The sequence below is a fragment of the Saimiri boliviensis genome, chromosome 8, assembly GCF_048565385.1.
Source record: "Saimiri boliviensis isolate mSaiBol1 chromosome 8, mSaiBol1.pri, whole genome shotgun sequence".
NCBI classification, from domain to species: domain Eukaryota; kingdom Metazoa; phylum Chordata; class Mammalia; order Primates; family Cebidae; genus Saimiri; species Saimiri boliviensis.
Genome location: NC_133456.1, coordinates 36478379 through 36494170, shown reverse-complemented (window position 1 = coordinate 36494170; position 15792 = coordinate 36478379). Strand labels below are relative to the sequence as shown.

Here is a 15792-nt window from a genome sequence, read left to right as displayed (position 1 = left end):
TGGGTGCAGAGACTGATAAAAAGCCTATAGACATGAAAGAAAGACAAGAAACAGTAGCATTCCCATATTTAAATAAGAAGTTGAAAACATCTAGTGCAAGAATTAAGCTCTAATCTTTAAAACAGGTGCTCTTAATGCTTTTGTGTGAATAAGAGACTGTACTTTGATTTTTCTTTAAAAGGATTCAATAGTGGGATGGAAACTTTTGTGTGTGTATGTGTATAGAAGCTAAGCTGTTATGGGAGGTAGGTCAAGGAAGAAATACTTCATGGAACAGGAAGTTATAGCTTTATACAATGTGTTCCCTGGAGAAGTTAAAAACAAAACAAAACATAGAATAGCTCTATGAAGTTTGTTTGCTGTGTTAAATAGCTTTAAAACTCTACCCCTACTAATTTTTCTGAACACTTTATTTCAGCTAATTATCAGTTTAATCTGGGTAGAGTTAGATCTACTTGACTTTTTGACAGCCAAGTCAATCCAACCAGAAAATTCAAACCCTACAAAAAAACTCTGTTTTGCAACATTTTAAACTGACAACAGAAATCCATGATAACTCAATCGCCTTTTTCTTTTTTTCCAAAATGCATTGTCTCTAAAGAAAATAAACAATGGTACAAAAATACTTGGATGAAATGAAAAAATGAATGAAGAGAGCTATTCCCTCTTTACAGTAATAGGATGTTCTTGTTCAAGATGTTTAAAATGTACCCCAAGTTCTTTTTCAATTCTCCATAGTATGGAGATGACCTTGTCCACGTACCTAAAGTAACTGAATTATATCACTAAATATAAGAATTACAGGTTAATTTTACCTATTTTTCTATGTTAAATAATTCATAAATCAGTCGTTTTATTTTATTAACTGGAAAAATTTTGGATTAGATGATGATACTCAAGTAGGGACCCAAAATGTTAAAAATGAAAATAAGGAATAGGTTTCGCATAGACACTACTTTTGTCCCCACTGATTTCTATGCATTTTCTAATACAGAAACAACTTCTGTAGGGCACTAGTACTTCTGCAGAACACTAATACTTCTGCAAAACAGAGTAGGATATTCTCAAAACTGGGATGGCAATAAAATGAATAAAATCAGCATCAATGGAAAGGGTGATGAGAAGCAGATGAGAAAAGGAGTATGTCACAGCACTAAAATAAATGGGCCCTTAATTAAAAGAACGCTGGCTTAAATTTTATCCTATGAAGAGAAATATTGAAAAGAAAAAGGAAGAAGGAGAAATGAAGGAAGGAAAGATGGAAGGACAGATGAAAGAAGTGAGGGAGAAAGGAAGGAAGGGAGGAAGGAAAGAGAAAGGAGGCAGGTATAAAAGACAAAAAAAAGTAAGTAAAAAAGCAAGAAAGCAGGAAAGGAAAAAGAAAGGAAAAGCCATTATAGAGATATTTTCTCATCCTTTTCCCACTGGTTGGTCCTCTAATCTTCCTTCTCTGCTTCCCACCCCCAACCGAAATGTCTGGGACACAAGTGAGATAGTTGGGAAAAAGGGTAAAAAAGGAACATTTCTTTCTCCAGCTCATGTTGACTTTGGTATCAATATCTCTAACTCAACAGGCCCAAGAGTTTTTAATCTCATGTGCTCCTCTGAGAATAAATGAGAGTTATCAACCTTCTCTCCAAGGGGTGGCGGGAGACAGAAATATAAAGTATTATTTGAATACATTTTAAAAGGGCTTATATAAACTCTGAAATTCATGCCTGTACCACCTAATTATCCATTAGCTTAACATGAAAACTACTGGCTCTAGAATCTGGACCAAACCATAATAAATGGGTGGGGATAGGGATTTCAAGAAATGGAAATGAGATACTAAAGAAATCAACTATAAAAACCAAATGCACAGGACCGGGTACGGTGGCTCAAGCCTGTAATCCCAGCACTTTGGGAGGCCGAGGCGGGTGGATCACGAGGTCGAGAGATCGAGACCATCCTGGTCAACATGGTGAAACCCCGTCTCTACTAAAAATACAAAAAATTAGCTGGGCATGGTGGCGCATGTCTGTAATCCCAGCTACTCAGGAGGCTGAGGCAGGAGAATTGCCTGAACCCAGGAGGCGGAGGTTGCGGTGAGCCGAGATCGTGCCATTGCACTCCAGCCTGGGTAACAAGAGCAAAACTCCGTCTCAAAAAAAAAAAAACCAAAAAACAAAAAACAAAAAAACCCAAACACATTAAAAATAAAAAGGTGTTCCTTCTCTCCAAGGCAACCCTTAAGCTTCTTGCTCTTCATTGCTTCTGGAATTTAGATCAAGAATAATTGTAGCTTGACCAATAACTATTTAATTGATAATAATAGAGAAAATTATACAGCAAGATATACAGTATTACAGCAATTCTTCATGTTTTTAATCATTATTTCCATATTCCTCCCTGTTAACTGTCCTTGATAGTGCACTAATATCTAATACTATCCTGATTTTGAACATTAGCTCTAATACATACAATAACACTGAAACCCAACACTACTTAATATTGTGATTATCAACTTCTCAGACATATAGGAAATTACAAGGAGACGCTGCAACAGACACAACAAAGTAAATAAATCATAATAAACTGATTTCAACATTTCAACTAGACTATATAAATTAGAGAACACAGACCACGCCTTAACTGTAGTAATAGGAATTGTTTATATTTCTTTAAAACATAAAGTTTCACATGGTAATTCATAATCTTCAAATGCCTTAAAGTATATTTAGTTCATCTAATGTGAATACAAACTCTGGAAAGTAAATAGGAGAGATATCATTATCCCTTTTTCATAAGTGAGGAAACAGAGACTACAAATGATTAAATGACATTCTTAATATCACAAATCTAACATGTGGCAGAGCAGAGGCTAGAACTCATAGGTTCTGATACCCAGTAATTTTGCTACTATGCTACACAGTACTCAGAAAGTGATCATGACACATAGCTTGTTTAGGCACCTGTGTTGTCTTATTTTGGAAATGAGGACAGTACCATACACCCTCAAATGAGTTTATACCCATAGCATGTATTCTTTCACAATAAAATTTTATTTTGGCACACAGTAAAACAGAAAGTGTAGTAGCTTTAAAACAGGTGCAGATAGATATATTTGAATGTATACTGCGTATGTTATGGATGCATGTTTGCATGTAGTATGTGTCTACATGTGTGGGGACTAGTGTATGCTTACTCATTTTGTTAGAAAAACAATACTGTTGATTTAAGCCTATGTTTTATTGTTAATCACGCATTTTGTAGCAGCACAAGCTGACAAATCACTTAGAAATCAAAACCACAAAATGCTACATATTATAGCAGCATGATTCACAATTGCAAAATCATGGAACCAACCCAAATGAGTGGATACAGAAACTGTAATATATATATATATATATATATATATATATATATATATATGAATAGATTTATATAAATATATATATATTCCATCATATATATGTCTCCATATCATATATATGATGGAATACTACACAGCCACAAAGAAGAATGAATAGCATTTGCAGTGACCTGGATGAGACTGGAGACTATTATTCTAAGTGAAGTAACTCAGAAATGGAAAACCAAATATCATATGTTCTCACTGATATGTGGGAGCTAAGCTATGAGGATACAAAGGCATAGGAATGATGCAATGGGCCAGGCATGGTGGCTCATTCCTGTAATCCCAGCACTTTGGGAAGACGAGGTGGGTGGATCACTTGAGGTCAGGAGTTTGAGACCGGTCTGGCCAACATGGTAAAACCTTGTCTCTACAAAAATACCAAAATTAGCTGGGCATGGTGGTGTGCACCTATAATACTAGCTGCTCCAGAGGCTGAAGCAGGAGTATCACTTGAACCTGGGAGGTGGAGGCTGCTGTGAGCTGAGATCATGACACTGCACTTCAGCCTGGGCAACAGAGTGAGACTCAACTTCAAAAAATAAAAAACAGACAAACAAAAAGAATGATGCAATGGACTTTGGGGTCTTGGAGGGAAGACTGGGAGTGAGGCAAGGGATGGAAGACTACAAATACGGTGCAGCGTATACTGCTCAGGTAATGGGTACACCAAAATCTCACGAATCACCGCTAAAGAACTTACTCATGTAGATCACCTGAGGTTAGGAGTTGAAGACCAGCCTGGCCAACATGGAAAAACCCCATCTCTACTAAAAATATAAAAAATTAGCCAGGCATCGTGGTGGGTGTCTGTAATCCCACCTACTCAAGATAGTGAAGCAGGAGAATCACTTGAACCCAAGAGGTGATGGTTGCAGTGAGCCGAAATTGTGCCATTGCACTCCAACCTGGGCAAGAAGAGCAAAACTCCATCTCAAAACAACAACAAAAAAATAACTTATTTTTTAACGTAACCAAATACCACCTGTATCCCAATAACTTATAGAAAAGAAAAAGAATCCACTTCATGTAGTAATATATTATAAGCACTTAGTAAATGCCAATTGTTATGTTCTTGCTGGAGCAACTTTTGGTTGTTAAGTGAGTAGAAAAAAGTACCATGGTTTAGAAATTTGTAATCCATTCTTATCTGTATGTTACCTTCATTTTCATAAAAGGCAAGCAGTGAAGTTTATTGTATCATACAGTGATAAATTTTGGAAATTAAGCATAATATTTTAATTATAGCTCAAATATCCCTTATGTGAAATATTTGGGAGCATAAGTATTTAGGAGTTTAAACTTTCTTCAGAGTTTGGAGAATTTGCAATATATATTCCCAGTTGAGTACCCCGAATCCAAGAGTCTGAAATCTAAAATACTCCAATGAACATTTCCTTTCTGCACCATGTTGATGTTCAAAACACTTCAGATTTTGGATTTTTGGATTATAAATGCTCAACCTGTATTTTAAATATGAAAGACATGCACTTGTTAAGGACTTTTGCAGAGATTTTACTTTGCAATTATGAGTCAGCCCATATATGACTTCTGTTATACAATGACATATTTCTCAGAACTCCTCTATTTTTTTTTCATTTCTATTACTTAAATGTTGACTTAACTGAGGAATAGATTTATTTTTTCTTAAAATGCAAATAAATGACAAAAAAACTAAATAAAAAATTAGTTGATTTAAATGCTCAAAAAACCCCCAAATGCTACATGTATAGCATAATAAAACATACTTTGAGAAAAAAATATAAATACACATATATCTGACTTCAACTATTTTTTGTTAGTTGATTTGTGATTACTTAATTAGATTTACTAAATAACTAAAAACTGACTTAAAATTTATAAGTATATATTCAGGTTTCTGTTGTAATTAGAGGAAAAAAAATATTTACAAACTTATTGCCTTTATCTTTCCTGCTTTAACTTAGGAAAGTAATCTTCTTACTGGAAAACTTTAGTTCCTGTTTTTATCTCTGAAATACATAGCCTAATATGAAAATATACAAGATGGCATATTGCTGGGATGAGCTCAATGCTTCCTTAAGAAAATGATATAACAGAAATTATAACCTTGTGGATTTACCTGTACTATATTTCTCTCTTAATGTCTAAAGCAACCCTTCCATCCAAAATACCAGAAACAACCCTGAACAAAATTCCAAAGTGTAGATGAAATTTATCTCCAGTTCCTCTTCCTTATCCCTCTTTGTCCACGTTTCCTTTTAACTTTCGTGGTCCTTCCTTTGACCTTATCATTTATTTATTTCTGGTGTTAGAAAGTATTAGAACTTTTCTCTTCAATTTCAGCTTAAACTGAAGTCCTTATTTAAATTGGATTCCTGCACTTACGTCAGCCCTCCATGTGAATCATCAATCAATATTACTTTGAGTAATCCCCCCTTTTGGAGGCCAAAGCAGGTGGATCACCTGAGGTCAGGAGTTTGTGACCAGCCTGGCCAACATGGTGAAACCTCGTCTCTTTTAAAAATACAAAAAAATTAACCAGGCATGGTGGTGCACACCTGTAGTTCCAGCTACCCGAGAGGCTGAGGCAGGAGATTAACTTGAAGCTGGGAGGTGAAAGTTGCAGTGAGCAGAGATCACATCACTGCACCCCAGCCTGGCAACAGAGTGAGACTCCACCTCAGTAAAATAAAATAAAAAATAAAAAAAGTAATAATCCCATTTCTGATTCTCTTGATTTGGGCTTACACCTTTTCCCAGGTGGGTTCTCTCTCTGTTTTTAGTATGCTTTGTAGTGATTAAAAGGATTAAGATAAACAAAACCACTGCCATAAACCAGAAAACTTCTGGTTTACCTCAGGCCCTAATGGTCAACTTGGTTTTCCCTGGACCCTAGTTATTCTGTTTATCAAACAGAAAATAAATACTCTTTACCAAGTTCCATAAGATACATATTTAAAAATCTAATAACAGTGTTTAGAAGAAAATCTACTAATAGTTTTCGTGAGTATTCATAGTAAATCTTCTACTTCTAGACCAAAAACACTAGAATACTCAGAGTACTCTAGAAATGTGTAATGGAGGTAGGTGATGACTCATTGTTTAAGAATTCATCTGTGGAAGGCACAATAATTGTACCCCAAAATGCCCACTGCCTAAAGCCCCAGAATCTCTGGTACATGGCAAAATGTTATTTTACATGGAAAAGTGACTCTGTAAACATAACGAAGGTTGTTAACACTAAAATAAGGAGAGTATCCTAGATTATCCAAGCTGGCCCAGTCTAGTCACCTTAAAAGCAGACAACTTTTTGGCTGGAACTGAAAAAAAGGTGTGGTAGAAAGGGAAATTTGAAAGATGCCAAGTGTGATAATGATTCAAGGTGCTGTTGCTGGCTCTGAGATATAGGGACATCATACATGCAAGGAGCTAAAGATGGCTCCAAGCTGCTAGCAACAAAATGGAGATCTTAGTTCCGCAACCAAAAGGAACTGAATGAGCATGAAAGTGGATTTTTGTTCAAAGTCTCCCCTTAAGAATCTAGCCGACATCTTGACTATGGCCTTGTAAAAAGCCTATAGCAGAGAAACTGGTAGAGCCAATCTAAACTTCTGATCTGCAAAAATTTGTGTTGTCATAAGCTGCTAACTTTGTGGTTGTTACAGCAGCAATAGAAAATGAATATATTTTCCGACATACCATCCAAGTCCAAAGGTCAATAGACACATTCGTTTAAAATCATAAAGAATTGGGACAGGAACCATTATTATGAAAACAAGAAAGTTCTTAATACTATAAATACATTTTTCCCCGATGTTCCTTCTTTTAGTCATATTCTCAGAGAAAGTGTAATACCAAGGGACTAAATGAAAAAGAACATTGGGAGTGTATGTCTACTTAAGTGAAAATTATTCTTATCAAGGAGCTTCGCAAATGTGCTCTTTCTCACAGACAAGAATACTATACTAATAGTGCAACATTACTCAAACCAACTAAATCCACTCTCTTCAATAGGAAAAATCTGAAAAGACCTTGAAACATTATAAAGTCATGAAAATAATGAACATTTAAGAAACAATGAAAAGAATAGAAAGAAAGTCCAGGCAAATGTATCCAAAATTCACAGATCATATGCCTACTGGGATAACTTTTCCTACTATACAAGTTGTCTCATAATTACACATTTAAAGGAAATTATCTTCAAAAACTATAATTATTTATTTTTATATGTTATCACCAAAGCTAGTTTCAAAAATTTATCTTCTAAAATGAATTTTCTTTCTTATTCATATTTTTTACACAGCTAGCTTCTGGTCTTAACAGAACAAAAGAATATTGGCAGAAAGGCAGTTATTTTCAATGATTTTCGGCATGGAAGGTTTAGAAAACTTAGCCTTTGAAAATTTACTCAAGTTCAGAACCTAACATGTTTTGAGGTATAGCTACCAACAACATGCTGAAAACAAATACATTTGCAATCAACTAGAAATAATTTTCACAGTAAAGGTAAGTTCTCAGCAGGTTCCATATATTCTACTTTATAATTATATCACAGTATGAAATAATAAAAAAATGGAAAAACCAATATAATGATTTAAAATTCTTATAGAAACAGGGTAAATGAAGTTAATTTTATTTTTCTGTTAAGATAGAAAATATACTGAGCTTAAAATCACTAATACCACACTTTGAAGCTTCCTTTTCGTCTTCCATGAAGGCTACACATGGAGGGATAGCTCCAATGACCTGGGTAAGGGCACTGCAGGGTGGAAACAATTACATAAGAAAATGTGCATACCTTCCTTTCCTTTGACTACCACATTCTGCTTCCTAGAGGTCCCTGTAAACTTATTAAAAACTTTGGTCATTTTGTAAGGAGATACCATAATTTCAAGACGCTTTGAGGCTCATGTATAGCAAATTAATCCCCATTTTATGTCTGTCCCCATTTAGTATTTCTGAAGGGGGTGGATAATAAATCCCACCAACTCTCTTTTTTAAGGGCTATTCAGATACTAAATAAACCAGGAACATTAAAAAATACAATCTCACAAAAATCTGCTTTGCTTAACCTTCTCTCCTTCTTTAAAAAATAAGAAAGGCATGATGTTCTTTTTTTTGTTAATTAATTCACTTTAGACAATTCCTTAAATTTTCATTTTAATAAATTTTTGTGTGGGTGCATTAATTACTCTCAAAGATGCTTTACAACTGTTACCTATTAAAAGCCTTTGTTAGTGAATAAAAAAAGAAAAGAAAAGAAAAGAAAAAACTTCCAGCATGCTCCCTCCCTTCTCTATTCTGAGCAGGTCCTTGCTATCAACTGCTGGAGTATGCTTGCTTTGCACCTAGAGCTATAATTATTTTGCTTTAATTTTACAAAACCTTTTGTTCCATTCCCACGAGCCCACCTGATCCTTATATTACACTCGCTCTATTAAAACACTCATGCAGAACAAAGCATGGCTGTACTGATTCATAAGTAACTTTTTTTCCCTCCGTCAAATGCCACTGGCTAGGGTTTGGGACACAGTCCTGGGATTCACCATCCTTTACCAATTTTCATGTGTTAGAGCAAAAAAAAAAAAAAAAGAAAGTTGGGCCAGAATGTTGTATTCTTCCCCAAGATCCTTCCTTTTGCCCACTTGTTTTTTGTGTTTTTAAAAATATTTTATCTTATACTTAACTTTACTCTGGGGCAATATACGTGACAGAATATTGAGGATGGTGGATATATTAAAAGATGTAATCACGTTGAGATTTCTTTTATTCATATGGTTAAAATTTTTAAAAATCACTTCTGTTGCCTTCTTTTTGTTCTTTTTCCTTACTCCACCTCTTTTCCTTGAGATCTTGCAACACATGTGGGCTTTTGGCAGAAAAAAATTTCAGTGACTCATCAAGAGAACTGTTTGTTTGCTCTGAGGAGCACCCTGAGGACCCTCTGGGCTGCACACGGAGCCCTTTGATCCTAGGAAATTTATTTCTTCCAGATGTTTTCCCCACAGCCACCTTTCTGCAATGTCCCTCTTCATTATGTAGTTTAAGAATAAATACTCAAGACCCACTGCTATGGTACCCGGTTTTCCCGAATGGAGTGTGACAGGGAGTTGACATGTGATTGAGTCATTGGGTTCTTCTTGCCTTAGGCACAATGATGGAGGAAAGTTAACACTGAGGAAAGCAGAACTGGGTCTGTTCAAGTAGAGCATCTTTAGGATTAGGATGAAAATTATGTAAAATCTACAAATCTGCAGACCATTGATCAAAGACCCAGTTTTCTCCAACCCTGTGAAGTCCTGACGCCTGGATCTGCCATGTTACTCCTCCAGCTTTTTTTTTTTTTTTTTTTTTTTTTTTTTTTTTTTTTTTTTAACGTAAAGTACAAAATGTGGACAGGAAAGTGAAGCCTTTGGACATCTCTTGTTTGTTCTTGGCCTGGCTGGCAGTGCTAGTGGAAAGGAGAAGGGAGAATAAGGGAGAAATGGAGAGCAGGAACAAAGGTAAAGATGGTATGGTAGGCTGAATAATGGCATCTCAAAATCTGTCCATTTCTAACTCTTAGAGTCTGAATATTAATTTAAATGACAAAAAAGACTTTGCAGATATAAAAAAATTAAGTATTTTGACATATGGAGCTTATCCTGGATTATCTAGATGGACCCTAACTACAATTCTACGTATCCTTGTAAAAGGAAGATTCCACATAGACAGAAGAGGCAAAGTTAATGTGACTACAGAAGCTGAGGTTGTAGCAATGTGGCCACAAGCCAAAAAATGGTGGTGGTCAGCAAAAGCTGGAAAAGGCAAAGAAAAGGATTCTCCCCTAGAGCATCCAGAAGGAATGCAACCCTGCTGACATCTTGTTTTTGGCCCAGTGATAATGATTTTGGACTTTTGGCTTCCAGAACTGTGAGAGAATAGATTTCTGATGTTTTAACACGAGGCTTGTAGTAGTTTGTTACAGCAGCCACAGGAAACTAATACAGATGGTAACTATTTCAAAACTCCATTGTTCAGAGCATTTGTGAAATCACCAGTCTCAGGTTGAAGGCACAGTGGAAAACAGGGTGCCAATCCTTGAAGACAAAATTCTCTCTGGAGATATTTGAATTATTAAGGGCACTTATAATTTATAGAAAGTAGGTAACTAAAATAAACAGGGCAAAGAGAGTGCACAAGGGCATTCAACAGAAGATTAAACAGATTATGAATGTAAATGTTCTAAATTTCTAATGCTGGTTTGCATTTTTATGAAGTAGGACAATATATCATATTTTCCATTTAAATTAATGCTTACATATAATGTATTACCAGCCATTTCTCTCCTAAATCAATTATCAGTATCATTAAACTTTAGTGACATTTGATTTGGCACATATATACTATTTTATAAAAATGAAGTTCCTCTATATTCACTTGAGGTAACTTTCCTTTAGCTATTCAAAGGAACATCTATTTTAAAATCTGTTTAGGTAGCAAAGATAATTTGGTGCCTAAACCCAAGATTACTTAAATAGATATATTAAAACAATAACTTGTCTGGGTGTAGTGTTTCATGCCTGTAATCCCAGCACTTTGGGAGGTGGGCGGATTACTTGAGTTCAGGAGTTCCAGACCAGTCTGGTCAACATGGTGAAACCCCATTTCTATTAAAAATAAAAATAGCTGGGTGTGGTTGCTCATGCCAGTAAACTCAGCTACTCAGGAGGCTGAGGCAGAAGAATCACTTGAACCTGGGAGGTGTAGGTGGCAGTGAGCAGAGAGCGTGCCACTGCACTCCATCCTGGGCAACAAGAGCAAAACTCCGTCTCAAAACAAAACAAATTAAAAAATATATACAAACATAAAACAATAACTTAAATCTGGAAAAGTCCAATAGTAAAATTACTGTGACCAAACAACCCAGTTTATCCCTTTCTCTAGTTCATCATTAATAACACTTGGCACCTGCATTATTGATAAAAAACTAAAAATACACCTGAGCTCCATGATTCTTCTTAGCTATTTGGCTTTTCAACAATCAAACTATTAATCTTCATAATCAACACTAGCAGATGTAGACCACTGACAAAGATGGAGAAATAAAGTTATGGAAAGTTTAAAGAGATTCTAGATCAATCGGCAAATGAGAAGAACTGAGAAAATCAAGTAGAAATGCTGGCTGTATTCTTTAGTACCTTTGAAAAGCTACTAGGGATAGAATCCCTCTTTTGGAGAAAATAGTCCAGTGACAGAACATGTCAAAGATGGTAATAGTCATTTATTTTTTTCTACTTCCATATTAACACAGAGCATTCACTGGCAGTAGGTTTAAATACTGGAAGTACACTCTATTTTTTAATAAAATTAAAAAAAATAACTGATGATTAACACAACTACTGTACCAAAAGAAAGATATCGCAAGGCATTTGAAGTACCAGGAGGCTAAAGAAATTCTAATAGTTATCTCCATACAGCTTCATTTGAAAGAAACATGAAAAATTAGAATCTCAATGTGCTGCCTTTTCAATTTCCTAATACTACTAGGGGGATCCAAGGCAGTTCAAATCTCCAGACTTCAGAGGCCATCGAGTTCCACTATCTGAGGCACTAAGCAATCGATATGAATTCCACCTTCATATTCTCCTTGTCTCCTTAATTTATTTGCTTTAATACTATGTACACATAACTTATCTTTAGAAGAACAGGATGCATATCTTTTCTATTAAAACATCTATGTAGATTTTCATAGTGTCATTTAAGTATAGGTATTCTTTACTTGTTTATGAACCCTTCCAACAACCTAAGAGTCAATTGTTAACATTCATCATGATCTCACCTGTATCTCACCATTTATCACTATCTTACCTATTTCTGAGTTCCTAGAAGGTTGAGAACATGCTTTTCCTGTTACTATCTTCTCTTAGTTCTATCACACCTGGTACGAACTTAAGTAGTAACTAATTGACATAGAACTCACTGAATAGGAGAATGGATGGCCAGGATAAGTGTAGATTAGTTCATTTCAGTTTGTAACCTTTGTGAGAAATTACTGAGTGCTATAGAGATAAAATATAAAATAATTTTTAAAAATCCTAATAATTTTTAAAATACCTTAACTGTTTTAGTCTTTTAGCACAAATTATGATCCTGAATCTGTACTATGCTATAACAAATATAGGAGGATGGATTTAGAATGATAAAGTTTGCTGTGATAGAGAAATGGTTGAGATAAATGGGACTTTAAAATCAAGAGTCAAGGACATTTGGAAAGATATTAGATGTACTTAGGTATCTTACAATTGAATAAGGACCAAAAAAAAAAAAAAAAAAAAAAAAAAAAAACAATAAGGACTTGTCTCTAGTTTCTTAGTCATAATGTTTCTAAGATATAAATTAATCAAAATCCCACATTATCAGTTACTTAATACACATTTTCCAATAAACACCCCTTGATTATACACTTAGGTCTTCAAAGTGGGTAGATTTATACAGTCCCCGCTACACAGGCAAATTACATACACAAAAACTATGAAGTTAATTTTTTTCTTTGAAGTACTTTAGTGAATTTTAAAAAATCTGTAATGAATGAAACCAGACTGTAAATCCTGAATAAAAATGTTCTATATCAATGACTGTCATGTTGTATGTCTTGATTACAGATTACTGTATAATTTTTTTTTCTTAATAAAATGGTATCTCCATCAAACATGTAGATCATGGGGTCTTCCCACAGGGACTTTTATGATCATATAATCCAATCCTTCATTTTACAGGTGAAGACACAATATGTGAGTGTTTTAATTAAGCCTACTTTAAGTTTTTCATTGAGACAAAATTGTTACATGAAGAGAAAAGGAGAAAAGGAAAAGTACAAAGTTGGTGAAGCGGGAGGAAAAACAGAAAAGCTTTTTTTTGGTGCAGAGCACTAAGCAGAGATGCATTCTCTAACAGACATCCATGTCATTGCTGGAGACTAGCTTAAATAGTACGAAGCTGGTAGCATCCATTTTTTAAAGAATCACTCAGATTATAAACATATAAACAATTTAAACAGGTTTACCTCTAGGGAATCTCATGACTTACCATAAATAAACAAACATATTCTGTATTACCAATATGCTAACTGTTCATTCATTTATACTATATATTACCTCTCACTTCCCCAGCATATGCAAGTTGAAGGAAACATAACAACCATTGTTAAACTCTATTTTAAAATAAATATTATTCTATAGAAACAGAAAAAACATAAACATTTTTAAGAGTCATATAAAGACAAATTTTAATTTGAAGACTTGATACTAAGGTATATATATATATATATACATACATATATATATATATATACATATATATATATATACATACATATATATATATATATATATATATATATAATGTACTCACAAAAATAAAAACTAATTTTTGTTTTTTAATGTAGGCTGTGGAATAAGACTCCCTGGGACTGAATCTTGATTTTGTTCCATCCTTGACCTTAGGTAAATTTTTCATCTCTGTGCTTCAGTTTCCTCACCAGTAAAATTAGGATAACAATAGTGACTATTTACAAGAATTGTGAGAATGGAATGCCATAACTTTACATATAAATCTTTTAGACATGGACTGGCACATAGTAATTAATAAATGTTAGCTGTTACTTCTAATATGTACAAGCCTGTTAAACATTTTGCAGGGGAAAGATAAGGTGTTTCTCATTAATGGGACTTGTTAAGGCATTTTGTCTTTCAAATGGCTGCCTAACTTAATTCATGCCAATATTTTATTTCAGTATGATTAACGTAATCATATTAGGAAAAGCTTTAGTTTGGTTTGTTTACATGTGTTTGAGACACGGATTCTCATCCTTTTAAGAGGAATAATCTAAAATGTTACAGCCATTTCTGGCTTAAGATAACTGAGAAGTGACTCTTACAAGATGAAATGGTTTAGCTGTGTCCCCACCCAAATCTCATCTTGAACTGTAGCTCCATAATTCCCACATGTTGTGAGAGGGGCCCCGTGGGAGATAACTGAATCATAGGTTTCCCCCATACTGTTCTCATGGTAGTGAGTAAGTCTCACTAGATCTGATGATTTTTTAAGGGGTTTGCCCTTTTGCTTGGCTCTTTCATTCTCTCTTCCCTGCTGCCATGTAAGATGTGCCTTTCACCTTCTGCCATGATTGGGAGAAGTCCCCAGCCACATGGAACTGTGCTTCCATTAAGCCTCTTTTTCTTTATAAATTACCCAGTATTGCACATGTCTTTATTGTGAGAAAAGACTAATACACTAGGCAAAGGAGAAAGTGGGGGAGCAGAAGAGGCTTGGCAGCATGCATATATCTTCTGATGTGGAGAACATGAAAACACTCACAAAGGAAAATAAAGGTGCTAACTCTTCAGCAAGCAAATGCCCCACCTCCTTGCTCCCACAATATCTTATGCATGTCTCAAAGCATTTAACCTGCTGCTATGTAATCATTTGTTTATATATACATTTTTTTGTTATTATATGAACATCTACTTGAAGACAAAAATTGTCCCACTCACTTTTGCTCAGTAGTTGCTCAGTGGTATATTTATGGAATGAATGACTTAGTTAATTAATAACAACTACTACCATAGGGGAGGCTAATGATTTTAAGTGAGAGCTAAGACTCACAGTTTCTATCCAATGGAGGGGCATGTTGAGGTGGAGGTAACTGGCTATTATTATACTGACAATGGATCTCTGATCTCTGTGCTGGGGATAAATGCTCTAAGAGAGCATAAAATATTTTTGAAGCTTATACATGTATAAATTTTTTTCCCTTAACCATAATAACTTTCTTTTTTAAAAAATGCATGAATAATTGAGTAAGTAAGTGCAATGTTGGGTGCAAATATAGCCTGCCTAATAAATCATGGAAAAAGTCTGAAAATAATTTCAATAAAAAGAGTTCTAGATAATGTGTTGTGGGAGATGAGAGAATAAACAATTAATTATAGATGGTGGAATTAAGGTGATTTTAGTAGAGAAGGTAATGTCTGAGCAGGTTCTTGATGCAAATAATGAATTTAAATCTGTGAAAATAGAGCTTATATTTTTAATGCAGAAATTGGCTGATATGCAGAGGTAAGTGGAAAGTTCTGTGAATAGGTGATATAAACATCAAAGGTAATCCTTTTTCCTAAAATACTTGAAAAGTTGGCTATTAGTTGATGCATATATGCCTGTATGGCAATCGGCCCAATAAAATAATAATGATGTCCTTTAAAAAATTCATTTATTCATGAATATTCATTCATCCATTCACTCTTTCAATATGATGTGATAATTTACTGAATATCAAATTCCGAATTGTTCTGAGTACATTGGACACCACAGTGGTCAAGATAGAATAAAGTCTCTGCACAAGAAGTGGTTCATACAATTAAATTAATAACTAT

At 34.6% G+C, this 15792-nt stretch overlaps 1 protein-coding gene across 12 annotated transcripts in view; it reads right to left on the bottom strand.

Moving 5' to 3' along the window:
* Positions 1-15792, bottom strand: part of ZBTB20 (zinc finger and BTB domain containing 20) — a 790532-nt gene that overhangs the window by 430820 nt on the left and 343920 nt on the right. The gene's annotated exons all lie outside the window — the stretch shown is intronic.